General features: G+C 31.8%; 1 protein-coding gene across 1 annotated transcript in view; it reads left to right on the top strand.

The window, feature by feature from the left end:
- Positions 1–327, top strand: part of LOC108752294 (calmodulin-like) — a 101902-nt gene that overhangs the window by 76686 nt on the left and 24889 nt on the right. The gene's annotated exons all lie outside the window — the stretch shown is intronic.

Here is a 327-nt window from a genome sequence, read left to right as displayed (position 1 = left end):
GTTGTACAAAGCAAATGTTCTGGAATAAAATAGAAATTTGCACTTCTTAATGAATTAAACGCAAAATGCACGCGACAGCAGTTTTAGACTGATATTACATTTAACTTATGACACATTTTTCAAACCTGTTGATTAGCTACAGAATCTGAGAATCTCTCTGTCCTGTAGCCAATTGACACATTTAAAAAATTAATCGTATGACAAATATAATATTATGATGTAAGAAGGCTAGATAAACCAATTTCAAGGATGTGTAGACTGCGTTTTAAAATTGACTGACTAGTGCAGTAATGTAAACTGTAGCATTTTTAGTGCTGGCAGTAAATT

The sequence above is a fragment of the Trachymyrmex septentrionalis genome, unplaced genomic scaffold (assembly GCF_001594115.1).
Source record: "Trachymyrmex septentrionalis isolate Tsep2-gDNA-1 unplaced genomic scaffold, Tsep1.0 scaffold6, whole genome shotgun sequence".
In the NCBI taxonomy this organism is placed as follows: Eukaryota; Metazoa; Arthropoda; class Insecta; order Hymenoptera; family Formicidae; genus Trachymyrmex; species Trachymyrmex septentrionalis.
Note: the sequence above shows the minus strand (reverse complement) of the source record. Positions and strands in the feature narration are given on the sequence as shown.